Below are 15,343 nucleotides of genomic sequence, written 5' to 3'. Positions count from 1 at the left end.
TGTTTGTTGTCATCCCCTCCCCCGACATTTTTAGGTGCCACCTAAGTGCACTTGCTTGTCCAAGCTGTCAGGAAAGGGTATTGTTGTTAATCCCTACTTGCAAGGAGTTATTGTCATTTTGCCATGTGTTTTTAATGTTTTGTAAGGTTGGATGGGGGGATGAGGGTGGCACTGTGGGTTAAACCACAGAGCCTAGGACTTGCTGATCAGAAGGTCGGCGGTTCGAATCCCGCGATGGAGTGAGCTTCCATTGCTCGGTCCCTGCTCCTGCCAACCTAGAAGTTCGAAAGCACATCAAAGTGCAAGTAGATAAATAGGTACCGCTCTAGCGGGAAGGTAAACAGTGTTTCCGTGCACTGCTATGGTTCACCAGAAGCAGCTTAGTCATGCTGGCCACATGACCCGGAAGCTATCTGTGGACAAACGCCGGTTCCCTTGGCCAATAAAGCGAGATGAGCGCCGCAACCCCAGAGTCACGACTGGACCTAAGGGTCAGGGGTCCCTTTACCTTTACCTTAAGATTAGATGGTATACCAACCACCCTGAACTCCTTTGAAGGAAGGGCAGGGTAAAAATAGAACAAAACAATGAATTAATACTTGGTGAGACTAATGACTCATAAGCAGTTCTCTTTTTACCTTTGCGCTTTCTTCTTAATGTAGGGTCCCCTTTTGCCTAAAGCACAGGAGTGGATCTGCATAGCTGCTTCTCACGTGCAAACCTAGAGACCATGTGAGAGGGACCAGAGCATCCCACACTGTCTGCTGGTATGTGAAATAATTGCCTCATCATCAGATCCCACACAATCCAGAGCAATATGAGAAGTGGCTAGGTTTCTGTAACTCCAATGGCACTGGGGTAATGTAGGAAGAGGACTCAAGAGTTCTAGGAAAGTAGAAGTTGTAGTTCCGTGCCGGGTGACAGCAAAACGTACCAGATTATGATTAAAAGATGAGGAAATAGGATCCAAGCCCTTAAAAGGTATCAGACGGTCAACTTCCTCAAGATGAACCAGCTCCCAGCTATTTATTTAGAAAAAAAACATATATGAGCAATCTTTAGTCCATAACCTTAAAGACAACATCATAATCCTATTCCCAAGGGTCACCACACTCTCATTCAAACCTATTATGTCATGGGTCTTTGTAGCACCCTGCAATTCCAGGCAAACTTTTGGGGAAAGTAATTGCTAATATGCTTGTGGATTGCCCCTTAAATTATGTTGATGTCATGTTAGTACAGGACGCAGGTGGCGCTGTGGGTTAAACCACAGAGCCTAGGACTTGCCGATCAGAAGGTCGGCGGTTCGAATCCCCGCGATGGGGTGAGCTCCCGTTGCTCGGTCCCTGCTCCTGCCAACCTAGAAGTTCAAATGCACGTCAAAGTGTAAGTAGATAAATAGGTACCACTCTGGCAGGAAGGTAAATGTGCTGCTCTGGTTCACCAGAAGTGGCTTAGTCATGCTGGCCACATGACCCGGAAGCTGTACGCCGGCTCCCTCGGCCAGTAAAGCGAGATGAGCGCCGCAACCCCAGAGTCGGTCACAACTGGACCTAATGGTCAGGGGTCCCTTTACCTTTACCTTACATGTTAGTACAAGTTGCCCACGTGCATGGCAGCACCTTAAAACTGCTCAGCCCATTACACTAAAATCCTGCCTTCCCCACCACAACTGAACCTGAACTAGAACAAAGGTCTAGATCCTCGCAAGGAATATACTATAATGCAAACAGCTAGTTAGGAAGAACTCTTTCAAACACAATGTATTTCAGCTGGTTTGAACGCGAACTGCCCCTTCTTTAATGCAATATTATTATTATTATTATTATTATTATTATTATTATTTCAACTTATAAACCGCCCTATACCCAGAGGTCTCAGGGTGGTTCACAACAGGACTACAACATATAAAATCAAACGCCCACCATCCATGTTACTTTTGATATTGCTATTATTTCAACAATTTATATCCCGCTCAACACTGTAGTTTCTTAATAGGAGTCAGCTCTTGATATGTGCAAAAATGAAGGCTAATTCTAAGGCTCAGATACTACAGTAGCTTCTAGAAAGGCTGTTGCTGTTTCAGCTTAAACATTTTTAGGGCAGAGAGGCGGATTCTTGAGTGTCTCTCAAAAGCATTTTAGGAAGCACCCCTTTCATGAGTAATTCCTAGACTATTCCTGGACACATTAGGGGGATCACAAGAGATTGATTGATTAATTAATTAATTAATTAATTGACTGACTGACTAACAGCTCTCCCTCAAATTGTGTGCCTCCGTTGAGAGTGGGAGCGACTCAAGTTCTTAAGTCATTTTTTTATATAAAGGAGCAGCAGAATTCTTAATCTTCAGGGGAAGGCCGCCTGCTGTGTCTCTGCATGAATCTCTGTAATGGGTTTGCCACCTTTCAGTGAAGAGTCACACCTAGGGCAGATCCATAGCAGGGCACTGTTCTTGCTGTCTCACCGATGGGGACAGGGAATAGAGTCTTCTCCCATTGTTGGTGAGGTTTCGGGGCTACCTTAAGACCTAGCAGGTGTTTACTGGGATTAAAATGGAAGAGTGGGTTCTCTGCTGCTGATACTGCATTGTTTTAACTGACTGATTGTTTTGATTGGTTGGTTTTACTGTTGCTTTAATGAATATTGTAAACCGCCTTGCGATCTTGTTATGTGAAAGGAGACATAAAAAAAGAGGAAATATGCAAGTGAGCAAGAAAACAAGTAATTCATAAACCAGGGGTGGTTAAGACCACAGCCTGCAGACCATATTCAGATCCACAAGAGGCATAAAAGGAAACACTCTTGGGTGTAAAAGTGTCCGTCCGTCCCCCCAAATTTAATTTGGTGGGCAGTGCCTCAGCTGAAGTGAGGAGGGGACTACCTTACCTATTCCTCCCAAATGTCATGAGCTGCAGGGCCACGTGACCCAAGTTCCATGTGGACTCTGACGGCAAGAGATTGTCTCTCAGTGGGAAAATGACTCATGCATTCTATATTAATACTGTGCACATGGAGTAAACAAATTCTAAGCCAAGGAGTTGAATCCGCCCAGCCCAAATTTAAATATCTTTACAACGAATGCTGTTCCTTTCATGCTATGTTCACAGTGTTATTGGGACTTAGGTAAAGACTTCTTTTGCTGTGCCAGAAAGAACCTTTCAGTTGTTATTTTGTCTAATCTGAGCAATTGCAAGCCACACCCAACCTGAACAATCATGTTCCCACGGGTGACAGAGTGGTGCTGGTTCCAGATGATTGGGGATATGATATGATTAAACAAGAGGGAGAATGCCATATTTAGAATTTGTAGGCAGAATTGCAAAGTGGTGTACTAATAACACGATTCCTGGTTTGTTCGTTTGTTTTAAATTCAACGTGCAAGATTTCTGATTTTTCTTTTTTTGTTTACAGGCATGTTCTTGCAGAGCATCCATTTGGAATGCCACAAAGATGTCTGGCGTGTAAAATAGGCAGATTTATTCCTTCATGCAAATATTTATCATGAAGCTCAACACCATCCCAAATCTCCAGGAGCTGGATGAAAAGAAACTCAGCCAAGCCTAACAATATTGACTACCAGTGGTTGAGACCAATGCTCTCAGTGTTAACACCGATGTCAGACAATGTATTAATATATATAGATTGTGCCACAAAGCAATTTTATTTGCTCTTTGTAGATTTTTTAAAATTATTTAAAAAAATGGATCTGAGGAGGGAGCACACCTAATTATGATAAACTTTAAATCTTACAGATTCATACTTGGAGGCACCCACCCACCCCTCCATGTGGATATTTGTGAAAACCTATTAAATCCATGCAGGTGGCACTGTGGGTTAAACCACAGAGCCTAGGGCTTGCCGATCAGAAGGTTGGCGGTTCGAATCCCCACGATGGGGTGAGCTTCCATTGCTGGGTCCCTGCTCCTGCCAACCTAGCAGTTTCAAAGCACATCAAAGTGCAAGTAGATAAATAGGTACTGCTCTGGCGGGAAGGTAAACAGCATTTCCGTGTGCTGCTCTGGTTCGCCAGAAGCAGCTTAGTCATGCTGGCCACATGACTCAGAAGCTGTACGCCAGCTGCCTCGGCCAATAAAGCGAGATGAGCGCCACAATCCCAGAGTTGTCCGCGACTGGACCTAATGGTCAGAGGTCCCTTTACCTTTTACCTATTAAATCCATCAAGAATACAATTCCCAAAAAAACATTTTTAAAGAAAGGATTTACTCCTAGGAATGGCTATAAAGTACCAAATGGAGTTGATAGAATCATGATATAGCTGCAATAACAGTTGGGTCGTTATTTCATTGCTGTCTAAAAATGATTCTCCATAAATCCCATAAGAGGCTCACCAGCTATGAGGAAGGAACTATGCACATCAGAAGAACAAAAGAGATCCCAAAAGTAGCACAACAAGACAAACAGGAGTACTTATAATGCAAGGTCAGGATTTTCGAAATCCATCAATTAATTTAACACCTGTGTGCCAACAACAACAAATTACCCTGTAATGTTATTTTAAAACTTTCCTCTGGCACAGTTTTAAGTGAGTAGTCTGCAAATGCTATGGTAGCTTCGGTGTGCAAATCCCCATACAAGCACACCCACAGCTGTCATAGAACAAGCAGACAGTGAAATCATTCAAAAAACCCAGCACATAGCCAATGAGATTCACAGGAAAGGATTTTTTTTTAATAGAATATTTATTAAGATTTTTTATAGTAATACAATAAAAATGAAAAAAAGAAAAAGTAACAAAAATACAAAATAAAAATAATTAAAAACACACAGATTTTCCATTGCTTATTTTCCTTTAGCTTGTTTCCCAGACCTCCTCATACCTCCCTTTTTTGTATTCCACTTCAGATTGTTGGTTCAGCAAATCCTTACCATTAAATTTTTACTTGTTTCTAACCCGTTTTTCCCTGTATTCTCTTAAAGCATTACAGCTGGAAACCACTTAATTTCTATCCAACATAATTCTAACATTCATTAATTTTACAATATTTCTGTAGGTAGTCTTTAAATTTCATCCAATCTTCTTCCACCGACTCTTCTCCCTGGTCCCGGATTCTGCCCACAGGAAGGTATTTTAATGACCTTCCCTGAGCTTGTAATGCAACATGTCAAACTTGCAAGGGAGAACAATGTGTGTGATGTGTCCTAAATATGTTCCCCATTCACTAGCAACAAGAGAAACCTGGGCATGGTCTAGGATGCAATCCCAGTCCACAGTGAGTGACGGCAAGGTCCAACTGTTGCATGTGTGAATAGGCTACACTCTAGAACAGACTTCCCCAACCTGCTGCCCTGCAGATGTTTTCAACTGCAGCTTCCATCAACCTCACCTAGGGCATCGTAGTCCAAAACATATGGAACCCCAGAACACCTTTAGTGGGTGTGCAGGGGGAGGAGAGGGGGAAATTCTGTTGTACAAACCTACCGTAAGTCCTTACACTATGGTAAATTCCCAAATGGATACAAGTCAAGGCTGGGAAAGGCTGCTCTGCTCTGGAACATGGATTGAACTGTTCTTCAAGAGCGCAAGCCTTATCTAGCGGATGCACAGAAGCCCCTTGGCTTCTGCGCTCCCTGAAAGTCTGAAAACTACAGTGATATTAAATACTCTGAGAACAGGAATTTGAAGTACATCCAACAGCAGCATATACAAAGGAGGATTTTGAGAGACATGCTTGGAAGCAAATCTGTTCCAACAAAGGCTCTGAACAGAGGATTTCCTGTTATGTTAAATGGGGTGGTGCTACTCTAAAAACAGTCCCAAAGGTGAATACTGTGTGAACCTATTAATACCACTACATATTCAGAGAGGGCCCACTAATTCATTAGAAAGCGGCAAAAAAAAGAGAGTACGTAGAATGAACCATTAAAAACACACCACTTTATATTTTTAAGAAAAAAATGTCAGCACGTTAAAACATCAAATAAAACAATCCAGAATGAAAAAAGTAAGATATAAAGTATAGCTTCAAAGTACATTCATGAGAGCGGCCATCACAAATGGGAGCCAAACGTTTTTTATTTCCTTTTTTCCTTCTTTTCCCTTTCCTTTCCTTTCCTTTCTTTACATTCCATCACCACCACTACCATTATTATTATTATTATTATTCCTTCTCCTTCTTTCCCCCCTCTTTCTTTGTTTTTGTTTTGGCATCCTGGGTCACTATTGGGATCATACACACATGAAGCTGACCAACAGTTTGTGAAAGACCTTGTGTGAGAGGCAGGGAAGGGAAGATCTCCCAGGGTGGGCGACTGGGAGAAGAAAGGGAAGATCCCAGGTGAAAGCTGGGGGGATCCACCCTTTTCCGTGAGAAACAAGGGTTCAGCTCTAGCTTTTAGGAAGGACTCTTTCTTTCTTTCTTTCTTTCTTTCTTTCTTTCTTTCTTTCTTTCTTTCTGTTTTCATTTAGATTAATTTGTTTTTTAGTGTATTATGAAAAAGCTTCCTTTTTAATTTTTAAAAATGCTTTATTGATTTTAAAAACAACACAACACAAAACATCAACAAAAACGATCCAAAATCGATACTTATTACCAAAAAGGGAAAAAAACAGATTTGGGTTCATACATATGTCCCACACTCTATTAAATATTTGGTCTGTATCATCTCGGAATCTTGCTGTCAATCTTGCTAACTCTGCATATTCTAACATTTTCCTCTGCCAATCCAATTTAGAACTCCAATAAAAATTTTTTTAATGAAAAACAAATGGGAGCCAAGCTCGACTTCCACTCAGAAGTGGCGCAAGCTGCTAAAATGCTGCCTGGGGACCCAGCAATGAGAAGAAGAAGAAAATACTGGGTAGCCACATTGAGAAAATGGCAGCCTAGCACTATGTTCCAAGTCTCCCCAATTTTTGGTGCTGGCTTTGCTTACCCTAAGAACCATTTTTTTAAAAGGGTGAATTTCAAAAGCTGATATCAGATACAGTTCCCTTTAAACGAACATGACTAATCCACAAGCCCTTTCCTTCCTTCCTTTCTCTCTCTCTTTCCGTCCTAATACTTCAGCTTCCTGGCTCACACCCTGCATTTCATGCTGTCACCAACAGTTTCAGTGAAGACAATAGCTTCCAGCAATGTCTAGTCAAGCCTAGTCACCTTGGTTTAAGAGGCAATAAACGCTGAGGCAATTTTCTTCCAAGCTGCCTCTTTTCACTGCCTATAGATAAGCCAAATAGAAGAGGCAGGTGGATCTTGCATTGTCAGAAACTGCGGGCTCAGCCGTGTTTCCGCTTGCCCCCGTGTCTTATTCCACTTATTCCACACTTTCTGAGAGCTTTTTCTTTTGGCCTGCCACTTTCCCCTGCTGTTTACTGCTGAATTGGCTCAAACGACAACCCGCAGAAAACCTGATTGACCTCTGTTACGATTCAGTGGTAAACAACGGGTTTTCCTAGTTCATTCCGCTTGCAATGCAGGAATATGCAAATGCCCCAAACAGGGATTGAACCTGCAACCTTGGCATTAACAGCACCATGCTCTAACCAACTGAGCTCTCCAGGCTGTACTCGCTAAACTGTCAATCTTGCTCTTCCCACCCTGCTTCAATCAGGAGTATTGCCTTTTTTTAAGTGCTAAAAGTATTGCAAGAACACTCATATACATACAATGGTACCTCGGGTTAAGTACTTAATTCGTTCCAGAGGTCCGTTCTTAACCTGAAACTGTTCTTAACCTGAAGCACCACTTTAGCTAATGGGGCCTCCTGCTGCTGCCGTGCTGCCGGAGCTCAATTTCTGAAGCAAAGTTCTTAACATAAAGCACTATTTCTGGGTTAGCGGAGTCTGTAACCTGAAGCGTATGTAACCTGAGGTACCACTGTATCTGTTGATTCTTACTCAGGGTGAAAATTCCTCCAGGGATACGAAGGAAAGGTTTATTGGAGACATAGGGGCCAACTCCCTGGGGCACCCACAAAATTCACCATGAAGGGGCCGGGCACCCATAAATTTCGGTGCCAGGGCCATGCACGCTGCATGGCACTCTCAGCCCTGGACACCCATGGTTGCAAGGCCAATCTGGCACTCCTGCTTAGGGATACCACAAGGTACCAGCCAATCAGAGCTTCCAAAATCAGGTTTACTGCTCATAATATGTCACCCCACATTTTCAACTTGCAGTATTAATTCCTGTAGATGTTCACATGCAGAATAGCCTCAGCTGTCACCTGACAACTTGATCACAAGATCAGGCAGTGGAATGCCCCACTCCCTTTCAACCCCATGGCTAAAAGCAAAAGAAAAACCTATGGCATCCATTCAAGTCTTATTAATATTCCCCCCCCCCCCAAGTTAAACAGAATCCTGAATGCATTGTTTCGTAGTCAAAGCTGCTTTCTGTTTTTCACCCAACAAACCAATCCCATCTTTTGTAAGTCAAGCAAACGAAACACCCAACCCTAACCTTTCGGGAACCTGCCATTTCAACAAGAACGATTTTTTTCCTAACTGTTTTCAGCTTTCAGACCGCTTTTTCTAAAAGCCTATTCATGTTATTCACACCTGTGTCATCATGCATGAGCTTAAATATACGTCTTTCTCTGTGTGTACAAAGGCAGGGAAGTTAGAACTGGGTGTGGCTTTTAGCAAATGTTCACGCCATGATTTATGTGCAGAAGACCATCTACATGCAGGTTGCGCACGGCTCCTTGCATGGAAGTGCTTTCTACGCAGGAAATATGCGATGTGTAAACCAAGTGGAACTCATCGAGACTTTAGGAGAATCACCCAACAAGAATTATATTTGAGAATAGACTGGTGTGTTGGCAATCTGAAGACTGGACTATACTCTCTGTGGGTCTTCCCTTGGAAACTACAGTTGGTTCAGAGTGCTGTGGCCAGGTTCCTGGATGGTGCACCTAGATGCACACATATTACATAAAGGCTGAGGGAACTTGGGACCAGGTTACCTGAAAGACCACCAGGCCCTGTAAGATCACTTAGATCGGGGGGATATTTCTGCTCATGGCAACACACCCTACAGAATATCAGAGTGGTGACTCCAAAAAAAGGCATTTTCTGTTGTTACCCTTGCACTGCGAAATGCCCTCTCCTTTGAAGCAGCACCCATCAGCTGCTTCTTGGAAAAAGTTATCTTTTTGTCTAGGCGTTACCTGACCCATCCATACAATTGGGCCTTGCCTGATGTGTACAACCCCCCCCCCAACCTCTCTCTCTCTCTCTCTCTCTCTCTCTCTCTCTCTCTCTCTCTCGCTTTTTAATATTTTTTAAAATATTGCTTTCTTGGTTTTAGGTTGTATTTTTGTTTTATTGGTGCTGGGTCCCCAACACTGCCTTGTATGGATGTTGTTAACTTGCTGCATTATCCATTGCTTACCACGCCTCAGAGTGACTTACAATTATACAAATATACATGACACAAAATGTAATATACATCCAAAAAAATAAAAGAATGCCAATTGTCTAAAAGTGTGCAGGCTGCAATAAAGTAAAATGGACAAATTTTACTCCCTCCCACCCAACCCTAGTAAAAGATCAACACAGATACAGGCTAGAGTTTCATCATCCCCTATGACCCCAATGAAGACTCAAATATCTGGGTGACCAAGAAAGTCTTTGAGAAAGAAACTTTTTAGAGAGAAACTGGGGGGGGGGGAATTATGGGGAGGAAGGGCCTTTGGCTGAGAAGCGGTATAAAACCTAACAAATAAAATTTGTGATTTTGCTGGAAAGAAAGGACTATGCATTCCTATTATTTACAAACCTTTCACATTTCCTTTCGTGGGATGCACTCATTCTCTTCCTGGAAAGCTGGTCTTCCCATCAACAGCCTCTTTTACCACATCAAAATGTGATATCAGCCTCATGGGTCTGACTAAACAGATCTGGAAACCTCATTAAAAAAATCTCCATCCCATTTCAAGGAAGCCTGAGAAAAAGATGTCAAAGCTCCCAGAGCCACAAAGGCAAATAATAAACATTCAAACAATGTACATGGGATATGATGAATTTTGCACAAAGGAGCCTAGTCAGGGTTCCCAACAAGGTAGGACTGTCCCTGTGGAAATATGCGCCAAGATTAGATCTTCAAGGAACTGTGTGCAGGCAAGTGAAAGGCAGGGCTTGCTACTGCATTCTACCTCCTCCTCAGGGATATTAGGCTGCAGGTGTGAAAATCCTGAACTGAATATTCGAAAAGCCCTGTTATCCCATTTACAGCCAATGGGCTATAACCATCACCCTTGAACATGCCCATGCCATTACAGTGAAGGGAGAGGATAGTCTTGCTATCGTTGGAAGTTTAATGAAAACAAGCATCAAGTCATCTCACATTTGAAAATTATAGCAAGGGAACATTCGACCTCTATAGAAATTAAAGAATGAAACACTTAACAGTTTTCAAGTGGCATACAGAATGGAGGCGTGATAGGAAACCTTTTGTCCCTTTCTATCTGTGGATTGAGAGGCACCAGTCAACAGGTACCCATGAAATTTGTTCTGTGCAACCACAGTCTCTGCAGCACTCAGAACAAAGGTCTTTTATTCCTACAATGGCTAATTATATTTTGAGCACTGGAAAAGGCTGTTTCTTCACAGCAGTTCTTCAGGTTATGTGAAATACCCACAACAACCAGGGCAGGGAGAAGCAAATCCAGCCTCCAACAAGTGATTGGATGTAGAAATCTTTAGGTAAAGGTGAAGGGACCCCTTACCATTAAGTCCAGTCGCGAACAACTCTGGGGTTGTGGCGCTCATTTCGCTTTACTGTCCGAGGGAGCTGGCATTTATCCGCAAACAGCTTCCGGGTCATGTGGCCAGCATGACTAAGCCGCTTCTGGTGAACCAGAGCAGTGCACAGAAACGCCGTTTACCTTCCTGCCAGAGAGGTACCTATTTATCTACTTGCACTTTTTGGCGTGCTATCGGACGGCTAGGTTGGCAGGAGCAGGGACCGAGCAACAGAAGCTCACCCTGTTGCAGGGATTCGAACCGCCGACCTTCTGATCGGCAAGCCCTAGGCTCTGTGGTTTAGACCACAGTGCCACCCGCATCCCAGAGAAATCTTTAGAAGCAGGTAAAAAAACCTAAGAGTGCCACTAATAGTTTAATTAAGTGCCTCTAAGGATAAAATACAAATGTTGGTTAGGGTTACAGTCACAAGTGCATTTGCATGGGATAATAGCCCCTGTCCAGCTCAGGGCAGAGTGTGCATGTGGACTTATCTTCCAGGGAGACTAGCCCTCTCAACAGCATCCAAAGGGAAATAAAAATAATTTTTTGTATATCAGCTATTGCTTCCTCCTCTTCCTTTCTTTGAGTCACTGACCAAGCCCTTCCTCAATTTTTCCTCCCTGACTGAGCTGTTCGTATCCTCTCCACCCTTCCTTTGTGACCACAAGGGGATTTTTTCCCCCCAATCTCAAACTGGAGGACGACACGGGGGAAAACCTAAACAAAGTGAGAAAGGATGCCATTGGGGCCAGGGTGCTATACACACAGTAAAATAGTTTGTCAGAGATCGTGGGATGTGCTCAAGCAGGCTGGGTAAAAGGGATGGCATTTTCAGCAAGGGATTGCCCTCTGGTTATCTGATATAAGGTTTTCCCAGTATTAGGTGTAAGGGAAAGCATATCTTCCCTGCCTACTGTAGGGAAGAGAGGCACTTTAGGCCCCCCCGCAAGTTATTAAGTAGGGGGCTGGGACCCCTCAATTTTGAGCGGTAACATCGCACATGATGTCAGCATTTCGCACTACATCCCTGAGCAGCAACATCGCACATGACGTCACCACGAGCCACTTCAGCACATTTTTGCAATGTTGTGACATCAGCGAGTCAACCCCGGAACTGGTTCTCAATGCCACAGTGCGATTCCTGGCATGAAATAAGAATAAATTGAATGTATGTAATAAGAATAAAGGGAAGCATCTCTGGTCAAGTGCAAAATGCATGTCTCTCGTAATTATCTAACATCCCCACAAGGGCTTTGAATTATACTCAGAGTCGAGAGTGGATTTCATGCTCTTTATTCAGCTCATAGTGGTGAGGAGGAATGAATGTCCCCCTAAAGTATCTGCTTTATTTACATTATTTACACAATGGGCTGCACGTGATTGGCTAATTCCGGAATTCTCCTGTAGGCCAATCAGGTTGTGGATTCACTTCCATCTGGAGCTGGATTGGGTGACTCCTGCAGACCAATCATACTGCTGCATTGTTCTAGGACCCAATCAGACTGTTGCATTCTGAATCCTATTGTTCTAGGACCAATCAGACTGCTGCATTTTGGATCCTATTGTTCTAGGACCAATCAGACTGCTGCATTTTGGATCCTATTCAACTCAGTACATAACAGGCTTCTTGATCAGAGACCTTTTGCTTCCAGACCCGCTCGAATAATCTCAGCACTTCCTCTTCTAGCGCTGGATTTTTTTGTGCTGCTGTCAGAATGGCTGGGCATCGAAGCAAACCACTGCAGGTTACAAACAGGATGACACGCCACCCCCGACTTGTTGCGTTCGCAGTGTCCGCTAGAGCTAAGCCTTTGCATTCCAACACATCAGGAGTGGCCAGTCAAAAGCAAACAGCAAAATGGTTGCTAGGCCTCAGGGCAGGAAAGTATCTTCTTGTTCATTCAGTCAATTGCACCTAAGAGGGTGGAGAGACAGGTGAGCTCTCTCAGCTGTCAGGTGCTGACATCCTCAGCCTGTCAGCTCTCGACCACTCCCATTCACCCCAGAGATGTTCCACAGCTGGATTTTTAAGGACCTGCCCCAAACCCTCTGCACATCCACACATAAATGTCTTGTAAACACCCTGGTGTGGCTCCCCTTGGTTACATATACAGCCCAACAAGACAACAACCTAACCCCCACCCCAGTATAGCTCAGTTGGAGCATGGTGCTAAGAACACCAAGGTCGCAGGTTTGATCCCCATATGGGACAGCTGCCTGTTCCTGCATTGCACTAGATGATTCTCAAGGTCCCTTCCAACACATGATTCTGCGCTATGGTTAATTTGACCCTACCAACACTTGACCAATGAGGAATTTGTCAGCAAATGGCAGAAAACCATGGCTAAAAAAGCCATCTCTATTGCTCTGTCACCCCCCCCCCCAACTGTATTGCCTGGGTTATGAAGGTGCCCAAAAGATGTTAAAGCAAAGATTATGGGATAATGCACACAGTGACTTGCGATCTCGATCACACGCAGTCTGCAGTCCGCTGGCAGTAGGAGTACAATATGGGCATGTCTTTAAGTTAACGTCTTACATTAAAAACCTGACAGTACCAAACTATCGAAGGCTTTTCACCAAAGCCAGACTAAACGTCTTTCCTTCTGCAGTGTAGGATGGCAGGTTGAGAGGTGTTCCCTACCAGGACAGACTTTGCTCGTGTGCTCAAGACATCGATTCCATAAAACATATTTTGTCGCACTGTGCAAAATATGAGCAAGCCAGGGCTGAACTGATACTACCCTTGTTGATACCTTTCCCGGGAAAATCAGAGGCTCACTATGTCAGGTTCCTACTGGAAGACCGGACAAATGCGAGAACATTAGCAGTGGCAAAGTTTTTATCGGTGGTTGCAAGAACCAATGATCCCTATATTCTGAACAAAATGCTTGTTCAACCTGGAGGTAGGCTGTATGAATTGTGGAGTGCTTTGTAACAATTTGTTGGGTCTCTGGACCGTAATAAAGATTGTTGTTGTTGTTAATTTGACCCAACAACCCCCACTCTATCAGATGCCCGAACAAAACTCATTGCAGTCAACTGAATGCAACCAACCATGCCCTGGGCTCTCCAGCCTCTTGCACCACCAACAAAACAAACAAATAATAACCTATCCACGCAATGCTGACACAAAAACACAGCACATCTGCTATGCAAAGATCATTATCCCCTCTTCTTTCTCCCCACAACCTCACAATGCCTATGGCAGTAGCATCTCACACCGAATGCAACTGACCTGTAGAAAATTTGTTAAAGATTGGAAACCGCTCAGATTTTTTTGTGCAAAAATGAAAATGAAATAATGATATCTGGATTTGAGGACTGAAGATAATGTTGTTTTTTATAGAAAGTGGCTTTGTTGTGTGTTATATTATGGATTGAAGAAAGTGAATATTGCTTTTATATAGCAGACAGATGAAGAATCAGAAGTTCTTTGCTTTCCGATTCTTATTTTTCCGCCTCTCTCTTTTAACCCCTTTAATATTCTTTTTTAAAATTTCTTTCTTGTTCTTTATCTATTCCCCCCCACCTCCTTTTGTGCTTTTATTGTATCTAGATAAATAAAAACTTGGTTTGGTTTTTAAAAAATAATAATCAGGAAAAATTATTAAGGTCTATAAACCTTAATTAAAAATATTTAAAAAGAGAGAAAGGACTCTATGAATTGAAAACAGAGGTAGTATATGTACCTTTGTTATCCATGATAATTTGATAATTTTTGAATAAAAACAAATAAGAAAGAAAGAAAGAAAGAAAGAAAGAAAGAAAGAAAGAAAGAAAGAAAGAAAGAAAGAAAGAAAGGTGTTTGAATTTGGCCAGCTTGTGCATAACTGGCTGGAGCCTTGACCAAGAATGCCTGTGTCTCTCAATAACCATTCATGGCTTCCTGAATGGGGCTGCTCCATTTGCCTAGCAGATCAGTGCATTTTGACCAGGGCCTTTTTTTTCCTAGAGAAGAAGGTGCCGGAACGCACCTCCCTCAGAAGACCCGCCCCAGAGCCCTGGGGGAGGGGTGGTCTCCTCACCCGCCAGAGGCTCGTTGAGGTCGCTCGGCTGAGGCAAAAGGAGCCATCTTCGCCTCAGCTGAGCGGCTTAATGAGCCCCACCCTCTGCACCTGCATGTCTCATGTGAGCCGGAGCAGCATGGGCGACTCGCTCGGCCGAGAGCGGAGAGGCTTCTGCCCCTGGCTGAGCAGTTAACGAGCCCCCGCCCCTCGTCAGCTCATGAGTAGGAGCAGCTCAAGGCTTCATTGCCTCAGCTGAGCAGCCTAACGAGGGCCCCACCCCCACGTTTCTCCGGCTCGTGGGGAAGGGGGCTTGCTCAGCTGAGGCAAGGCTTTCCCGGGCGCCAGCTGTTAGCTGGGGGCCCGAAGAGCCTCAGCAAAGCCCCGCTGCACCTTCGGCTCATTATTTACCGCACTTTTCTGTGTATAAGACGAGGTTTTTTAAAATTTAAATATTATGTTAAAAATTGGGGGTTGTCTTATTGTCTTATACACAGATAGTTCGTTGGGGGGACGTGGGATTGGTTGCTGCCGCGAGGTGGAGATTGTCAGCAGCTACTGGGCGTGCTATTGGTGGCTGCCGCAAGGGCTGGTGTTGATTGGCTGCTGCTGTGGCAATTGG

The sequence above is a fragment of the Podarcis melisellensis genome, assembly GCF_964234715.1.
Source record: "Podarcis melisellensis genome assembly, chromosome: 5".
NCBI lineage: Eukaryota > Metazoa > Chordata > Lepidosauria > Squamata > Lacertidae > Podarcis > Podarcis melisellensis.
Note: the sequence above shows the minus strand (reverse complement) of the source record.